The sequence below is a fragment of the Megascapheus bottae genome, chromosome 8, assembly GCF_031878675.1.
Source record: "Megascapheus bottae isolate mThoBot1 chromosome 8, mThoBot2.hap1, whole genome shotgun sequence".
Classification (NCBI taxonomy): Eukaryota; Metazoa; Chordata; class Mammalia; order Rodentia; family Geomyidae; genus Megascapheus; species Megascapheus bottae.
In genome coordinates, this window is record NC_143516.1 from 71,197,947 (window position 1) to 71,206,762 (window position 8,816).

Sequence of the window (8,816 nt, forward strand, 5' to 3'; positions counted from 1 at the left end):
AGAACAGTAAGCTAGGCTAGTTTACAGGAGCCAGACATGTGAGAGGACCAGCATTAAATCTAAGTGACGTAATGTTACACCTTTTATTTGCCTGTGTGTGTGCAAGCAGGCACTGGGGCTTCATCTTAGTATCTCTCACTCTTGCTTGGCTTTTTCTCTCAAGACTGGTGCTCTACCACTTGATCCGTACCTCTTCTCCCTGTATTACATAGTGTGAGAAAGAAAGGCATTTCTATTGGACACACATCCTTATAAAGTTCTCCCTAAGAAACCAGTCGGTTGGTTCTGACTTTATTTGATGTACAAGGGATAGAGAAAAGAATAGACCCAGAAGAAATAAAATTTGGTTTCCAAGTACAACCCAAAATATACAAAAACAGGACACAGTAACATTAAAATAATGTCCTTAAAGGCAATTTGAATGTCTCTTTCATCTTTTAAAATGGACAGGGGTAGACATTCTGCTGTGGTTTTGTTGTTGTTGTTTTGGTTTTTGGTTTTTTTGTGGATCATGGGGCTTGAACTTGGCCTGGACACTGTTCCTGAACTCTTAATCTCAAGCTGCTACCCTATCCCTGGACCTGGGCATTGTCCCTGAGCTCTTCAGCTCAAGGCTACTGCCTTACACTTGATTCAAGCCCAACTTCTCATTTTCTAGAGGTTAATTGGAGAAAAGAGTCTCAGGTCCTGGGCCAGGAGTTTGGCCTAGTGGTAGAGTGCTTGCCTAGCATGCACAAGGAATGGGGTTCAAATCCTTGGTTACCGCATACATAGAAAAAGCCAGAAGTGGTTCTGTGGCTCAAGTAGTAGAGCTCTAGCCTTGAGGAAAGTCCAAGGACACTGCTCAGGCCCTAAGTTCAAACCAAGACTAGCAAAGAAAAAAAATATCTCATCCCCAAGACCACTATGGAAAGCAGTATGGCAGCTCCTCAAAAGACTATACATAGAGCTCCCCTATGACCCAGCAATTCTACTACTTGGCATTTATCTAATCATCCAGAAACAAGGACATACTAAATCCACTAGCACAACAATGCTCATTGCAACACTATTTACCATAGCAAAGATATGGAACCAACCCAGATGCCCCTCAGTTGATGAGTGGATCAGCAAGATGTGGTATTTATACACAATGGAATTCTGTGCTGCTGTCAGAAAGAATGACATCACCCCATTTGTAAGGAAATGAAAGACTTAGAAAAAAATCCTCTTAAGGGCCAGGAGTTTGGCCTAATGGTTAAAGTGCTTGCCTAGCATGCATGAAGACCCGGGTTCGATTCCTTGGTACCACATACATAGAAAAAAGCCGGAAGTGGTGCTGAGGCTCAAGTGGTAGAGCTCTAGCCTTGAGAAAGTCCAAGGACAGTGCTCAGGCCCTGAGCTCAAGCCCAGGACTGGCAAAAAAATCCTATTAAGTGAAGTAAGTCAGATTCAAAGGAACATAGGCTCAATGGTTTCCCTCATTTGTCATAATCAGTAGAAACCTTGGGCTCTCTTAGCAGAGATTTACAATAGAACAAAATCTTGAGACATAAGGCCATATAGTATGATGCTAAATGAAAGGACCTCCAGGATATAGCAACAAAAGCCATATAATGAGTGATTGTTGTCCTTAAGGTACTATGCTATCTCTCATCTCTTTTGCTTGGTTATCTCATGTTGTTACAGTATTTTACCTTGTTATCTGATATACTGTATATGTTTATTTGCTTATTTGAAATAGGATAGGGAAGGGAGGAAAACAAGATGAGGGGTGGGGTGGGGGAAGAGAAATGGGGACCAAGACATGAGAAAGGGTATCAATGTTTATGAAGTAATGCACCTTCTTTTTTTTAAATTTTTTATTGTAATTAGTAAAAGGGTTACATGATATTTGCCAGATAGAAGGTGCATTAATTCACATACATTGATACCCTTTCACATGTCTTGGTACCCATTTCCCTCCCCCCCCACACCCCCCACCCATCTTGGTTTTCCCCCCTTCCCTATCAAATTTCAAATATCCAAATACAAATAAATTCAATGTATCAGATAACAAAGTGAGATACTATACCAATATGAGATAACCAAGGGACAGCAAAGGAGATGAGAGACAACATAATACATTAAGGACAACAATCATTCATTATATGGCTTTTGTTTCAAAAAAGTAATGCACCTTCTAGCTGGTGAATATAATGTAACCCTTCTATTAATTACAATAAAATATGGAAAAAAGTATTCAACATTCAAAAAATAAAAAGTTAAAAATCTATTAGCATAGTTAAAAACTTACACTCCTAACAAAAGATTTTTTTAATGTTTTTTAAAAAGTCTTAGGTCCTTTTGTTCCTGGGCTAGATTTGATCCTTGATGTTCAAGTCTCAGCCTCCTGAGTAGCTAAGATTACAGGTATGAGTCACCATGCCTGGCTACTTTCTGCTGATTTTATCTGATCTTGACTATAGATACTATAAGTGTTCATCTGTTACCAGCTAAGCATTCTCCCTTATAAATTATAACACCCAGTTAAGATACAACATTTTATAACAACTTACAATGATTCATTACTTCTCAGTCTCCAGTTAAGATCTCTTTTATTTATTTGTTCTTATCAGTTTACTATCATATGTCAAAGGTCAATGTGTTAAGTGGATTTTTGGAGCTGGGTGATGGAATGGGAGTTTGTCCATCCCTCCATACTGGTATTGCTGTATTTCCAGGAGCCATGCTTCAAAACGGGGGGAAATAATGATAAATAAAAGCTGTGAGCTGCAAAATGAGCTCGCAATTATTTGGAAACTTACACTGCTCTCTGTACCTGCATATTGTTTAGTGATCCTTAAGGAATAATAAATCCTTTGGCAGGAAAATAAACCCTACATGATGCTCATGACATCTATACAAATCTTAAGCTCAGTCCCTTCTCTCGTTCCCATCCCACAATCCCAGTAAGCAAAAAGGAAGCCATGGAGACATAAACATTTTGTTGATTGGGTGGTTGGTTGGTTGATAGCTTTTAAATACAATATGTGTCCTCCTTTATGGAAACAGACTAAGGCTCCTAACATAGCACATGTTAGACTTTATATGGAAGAAGGGAGGGGAAAAAAGGAGACATCAATGCTAGAGAACTTATACTTTCTAATCTCAGTTTCCCTCAAGCTCTTAAGCTCTAAATCTGGATTGTTTACCTTCTTAAAATGTGTAGGTGGTCCAATTCCTAGCAGAAGAACTGAAAGAGTATCTAATTTATCTCCTAGCTCTGACTTCTCATTTCACACCTCTGTGGACTATTCTGTCCCACCTTTGGTGAGGTGCAGGAACCATACAGCCTGTGCTACTATGTGCTGTAAGCAGCCACTGGAGTTTTGGAAATTATGCCTAAGTTCTGTCTTTTTTAGATGAACCAGCAGGACAAGAGAGGGCTCCTGATAATTATCTCAGGCCATGATAATTTCCAAGAAACTACATTCATCAGTGCACATATTGGAAAGCAGAGCTTCCTACTTTCCAGATGGCATAGAGAGTGATCAGGGGAGTAATTCTAGAGAATAGAGCAAGTTACCCTCAAATGAGGCCTTTCCAAAGGAGGAGGGGCAAAGTAATATTTTTCCTCAATTATGGCTCCATAGGCCAATTCTTGTGTTTTATATATGAAGAGTATGCAAATGTTTCTTTGGGGTGAAATATTATTAAACATATTGGCGAGAAAGGATGTCAAAGTTGGAAGGTACATTAGCTATTTTAATAATGCAGTGGGCCAATTGCTTATTCTTTGGAGAGTGGCTATAGAAAGCAATTAAAGTCTTGGAGTGTCAATAAAACAAATGTTGATTACACTCAATCTAACAATCTATAATAAAACAACAACAACTTTTTTTCCTAGGATACATTTTTTTCAAGCTTTGGAATTACAGACGCCCATTCTACATTTTCAGTTTGTTTTCAGTTATAAGAAATTTTTTGTGAAATTAGAATAAAATCTATCTTCAGAGAACTGTTTCCTCTGAAACTGTGATTAGGAATTTTACTTTATCCAATGTTTCCTAGACAAAATTTCTTTATTTATTGCCCAAATCAGAAGTTGTAATCTTTTATTTCATTTAAAATGATCTAAGATTTTTTTCAAATGCTTCCTGGCTTGAAAAATGTATTAAAATATATGTCATCATAATTATATATATCTTACTATCTTATAGACTTATATTTTATTGCATATGTAACATATATTATGTATAACATATTAAGATATATATGTACCTAAATATTTCATTCTACTCTCTCCAAAATGACTATCTAATATCCATATTTGTGACATCTCAAATTAGGCCTTGGACATCAGTTAATTCTGAAAAGAATTCATTATGAGACCAGATATTTACAAATAAAGGACAATTATTACAACCAAGAAATCCTAAAAACCCTAGAGTGTTTTTCTATTAACTAACTGGCAAGGTTGAAGAGGAAGTATGCCAGCTAAACTTTCCAAAGTCAACATCCAAAATGCAGACATTTGAAGGAAAGACTTTATAGGTCCCCTGAGCAACGCTGAATCCAAGGAAAGAGCCAGACTGGGACTCAAATCAGCATAAGCCTTGGCAGCCAGGAAGTTTAGAGAAAGACAGGAAATAGCTTTGTTTAATCTAAGCTTTTATTAATGCCAGCACAATCTCTCAGAGTGCTAATGTTGAAGCTTAGATATTATTTCTTTTTTAGTATATTTTTATGTTAATTAATAGAAGGGTTACATTATATTCACCAGATAGAAGGTGTATTACTTAACAAATATTGCTACCCCTTCTCATGTTTTGTCCCCATTTCCCTCCCTCCACCCCCTCTCCTCATCTTATTTCCCCTCAACCTATTTTAAATAAACAAATAAACATATATACAGTATATCATTTAGCAGAAGGTTTTAAAGACAATATTTCAAAGAGCCCTCCTCCAGTGTTAAAATGGAGATCAGAGTGAAGAAGGTGGACTCAGGAGAGTGAAAGACCAACTGGTATCAAAGCTTCAGGAACTGCTAAAAATTTCAAACTATCAACAGCCTGTTTCTTTTCCAGATATAAGGAATTGTACAGAACTGAGGCTCATGGTTGCCTTCCTTACAATGTGTGGACAGTTGAAACTCAAGCTAGTTAAATAACTCTAGAGCAATCAAACATTCACACTGGAATACCAGGCTTGAAGCTTGGATATTATTTCTAAGAAGACTCTTACTTGCAATACACAAATGTAATAATACACAAATGACTCTGCAATACTGAGAATATTTTGTACTTACATTTTTCTGTGCTACAATCTGTAATAAAATAAAAATAGCTTTTTCGTAGTATTTGCAAGTTTATGGCTTGAGAATTAGAAAGATCTTTACATATTTTATATCTTCAGTGTCCAGAACTCTATAGTAAACAAAGAAATGTGCTCTCCTTTTTGTTTCACAACTAAAGATTCTTAGATCAAGTGACAGACCAGTAGCTCCAGCCAAATCTCATGTTTCCATCCTGAAAAGACATTCTTCCAGCCTTCCTTCTGATACAGAACTGAAGAGGCATGTGGTCTTCCTCAGTGAAAAAAAAAGTATAATAATCAGTGTATCAAATGGGGAAAGGATCTGAGATTGGAATGTCCAAGATTCTGGCTGCAAGCCATTTGTCTAAGTAGCTTGGGTTGTCTTGCCAATGACCTAATTCCAAATAACATGAGAACTGCAGCTCTGATTCACAGCATCATGTTTTCTAATTTTTCATTTTGATAGCTTTTCTCTATGGTCAGGTACAAGCCACGGTTGTAAATAAATGATATATTTGTCTATGTCTTCTTGAAAGGTGGACCCATCCAATGCATTTCCCAGCAGCTCATTACCCAGGAGCGACTGGAAGGCTGGCAGCTTTCATGACCTCATTTGCAGGATGCACTGCAATCCATCTAGCCCATTAGCTATCTAAGCCATCTCATTGAAAGAAACTCGAGGTATGGAGGGCAGGCAAGCAGACTGGATTGTGCAGCTACATCCTGCTAGTACCTGTGTGGGTCAGGAAGCCAAGAGGTCAGTGCTACATGGGTAGTTGCAGATGAAATCTTTGGCAGAGCCTGTGGCAGAAATTTGTAAAATGTCTAGTAATTGGTTCCAGAATGATTTTCTGGGTAGGATTCTAAGGGCTGAAATAGCCAAGGCGCTCTCGTTTCTTTGTGCATGCTCTTGCTAGCACCAGCTCTGTCAGAATCAAAGCTTGCTCTGTATCAAAAGCTGCTCCCTCTTTTAGTAACTTATTTTTATCGCTTACCATTGGTTTTCAAAGACTTATTCCTTTTACTCTTACTGTCCACATTTCTCCTTTGCTCCTGAAACCTTGTTATGCTTTATACCTGAGGACAAAAGCAGCTGGAAACAGTCATTTCCACTCATATACATCCCTCCTTTTCAGACATAAAACCCAAGAAGTAAGGCTCTCTGAGTGAACTGTGGAATGAGTGGCCATTTCAGTGATCTTCATTTTAACATTAACAAGAGATTCGATTGCACACACAGTAATACATACGTGTTCACTTTAGTATATTCTCTATGAGCAGTAATCCCCTGTTCCTTTACAAGAGAATTCCTATATTTTTTCCTTGCTATTGTATTTATTTTTACTAAGTAGTTATACAAAGGGGTTTCAGTCCTGTAAGTCGGGTTATTTGTACGAGGCAGCTTAATTGGTGTCTCCTTTCTATCATTCTCCCCTCTTTCTCCATCCCATCTCTACCCTCTACTTAGTTCAATATCTTTTTTACATAATGTATATTTAGTGTAATGGCTGCATTCTCTCACCCTTCTCTCCATTCTTGTGCCATTTCCCCATTGCCTTCCCTCTAGAATATATTTTGGTATTTTGTTAAACCATTTGTTAGTTGTTCAGAGGAGTTGGACTGTTGACTGGTCACCTAATTATACCATTCTTTAGTCAATTTGTTCGTGTGTATAAGCATATAAGCTTGTATGTATCATCATGTGTATAGTCTAGCTTCCACATATGAAAGGAAACATGTGTTTTGAGAAGAGACATTTTTAAATGGAGTACTTTCCTTGGCTCTTGGATATCTCCAAAGCATGACTTGTCAAGAATGGGGAGATTCTGTCTGACAGCACTTGTATATTAACACACACACACCCCAGTAGCTTCACTTATAGCTAGTTTCTCTCTTGATTATTCATCAAAAGATGTTGCCCTACTTCAGTGTTTCTCTTGCTTTGTTAGAAACAACTATAAGAGAACTGGAAGTGAATGAGTCAATCCCAGCCCACAAAGGAAGCAACTCTGCAGACATAAAGATGGAGAGATTGTAGCAGACAGTCTAGTTCCCCTTCCACTAGGTCAGCTGTATCTTAGGAAATAGTCTAAAACATTTCATTCTTTCCAAAAATACTTACTGACCCACCACAATGTGTCTGGACCTAAACAAAGCCATGGAAATCTGTTTAATATGGCAAAAATGAGTTCTGGTTAATCCATTATTCATATTTTTAGTATTTAAAGATATATTAAGTAGAATATTTGGTACAAGATCAAATTTTTGTGGGTAGTGCTGAGAAAAATAGCAGTTAATATCCGAATAGATACCAGTAACATAAATACCCTTAAAATAAACATCAGAAGGTCTAAAAAAATAAATTCACCTCTCACTGAATTTTCAGGAAAGCACACACTGTGCACACTCTACTTGAAAATCCAACACTAAATTCACTAACTCACATTCAAGCACCTTTTATAACCAAGTTATACCTACAAGTAGAGAAACAAAGGATTAATGGATTATGCTTCCAGTATTGTCACCTGTCCAGTGTACCGTGTATTGGGGCCCATTATATTTAGAGGGAAAAATCTACAGGAAGCAGGTCATTCCTTTCACCCTTTGCATTTCTCAAACACATAAAGGGCCAATAGGCCCTTCAAGATGGAGCCATTCATTCTGCCTAGCCCACAGGGAACACAAGAGAAGTCAGCTTTGAAAGACATATCACGTGACCCACTCTCCTTTACTTCTGTGCATTTCACTTTTTAGTCAATATGTAGTTCCAGCTTCGCTTTTGAGTGGCCTCGGGTTGGGTGAGATAGGCAGAGCATTAAATTCAAAACAGGCACAGTCTGAATAGACTTTGGGTGACTGACACACAACCCGAGGATGCAATCTATTTCACTGCAAAAGGCAAAAAAAAAAAAATAGAACAGGAAGAAAAAGAAAAAGTCACTTTATCTTCAGGCTTTTTGAAGGCTTTCCCGTGAATAAAATGTGGCTGCTGAGTACCTGAGACCAATGTTTGACCTGTAGCAAAAGCTCTCATTGAGATGCATTTTCTCCCACACACTCTTTGCTTTTATTCCCTTTCTCTCCTGCTTGCCTGATTCTTTCACATCCCCAGCCTTTCTCTTTTAAATTAGAATATTAATTGTGACCATTTATTAGGCATGTATAGTGTTAGGCACTATGCAAAAGGATTTGCATTTCATCCACACTGGATCAAAAATGCAAGGTAAATATTTGTGTTCCAATTTTGAAGATGGCTTTATTATTTTAACCCATGTCTCACAAGCAGCAGTGGAAGTGAAGTCTAGATTTCCACATGCATGCATGTAATCACAATGCTTTTATAACAGTGATAATTAAGGTGTGTTACAGGTTTTTCACCCCATTTCTCAATCTGAAATTGGATTTACTGTCACAGACATGATTTGGGGCTAATGCATTCATCTAGTGGGATCAGAGTAAACTGAAGTAAGACCCAGTTAATTTTAGGGAAAAAAATCCTAGGACACAATTGTATTTGTTTTCTATTTATATGTAAGAAA